The sequence below is a fragment of the Penaeus monodon genome, chromosome 20 (assembly GCF_015228065.2).
Source record: "Penaeus monodon isolate SGIC_2016 chromosome 20, NSTDA_Pmon_1, whole genome shotgun sequence".
Taxonomy (NCBI): Eukaryota; Metazoa; Arthropoda; class Malacostraca; order Decapoda; family Penaeidae; genus Penaeus; species Penaeus monodon.
In genome coordinates this window covers 26,367,129-26,367,896 of record NC_051405.1, presented here as the reverse complement: position 1 = coordinate 26,367,896, position 768 = coordinate 26,367,129, and positions in this window count along the sequence as shown.

Genomic DNA, 768 nt, shown 5'->3' with positions numbered 1-768 from the left:
TCTGATGGACTAAAAATTATGAGAGGAATAATATTATTCATAGTTTTATAAAAACAACAGTAACATTAACAACTATGGTAATCATAGAAATATATCAAATAGGTTATAAATTATTATAGTAAACTAGTAGTGTAGTGTAGTACTAATATGAGCAGCGGTAGCAGTGATAATAACTTTATAGTAAGATTACTACTAATAATGATAGTAATAAGGGAAATATCAGCAACAATGATAATTGAAATAACAACGATAATCTCTATCATTATCATAACTGTTATCATGATTTTCCTATCAGTATTTTACAAACTATCAATATCATTATCTTCACCATCGATAAATAAAAAAAAAATAGAAAAGAAGGAGAAAGAAGGAACACCAGACCAAAGAGGGGTACAGAGAGAGGGTAAGGAGGAGGGATGAGGGAGAAGATAGGAAGGAGAGGGAGGAGGGAGAAGAAGGGAAGAAGGAGGAATGAGAGAGATTATAGGAAGGAGAGGGAGGAGGGAGAAGGTGGGGAGGAGGAGGGAAGAGGGAGAGGATGGGGAGGAGGAGGGAGAGGGAGAAGGTGGGGAGGAGGAGGGAGAGGGAGAAGGTGGGGAGGAGGAGGGAAGCGGGAGATGAAGCCAAATCACAACTTTTCATCGAAATTGTGTTCGGACTTGATATACGAGGCTAGACATTTGAATATGACTGAAACGACTGTCTCCGAGTTTCCAGCTCTCTTATTTTACTTTAAATTACAGATTTTCAGCCTCTGCTTCTGGCAAG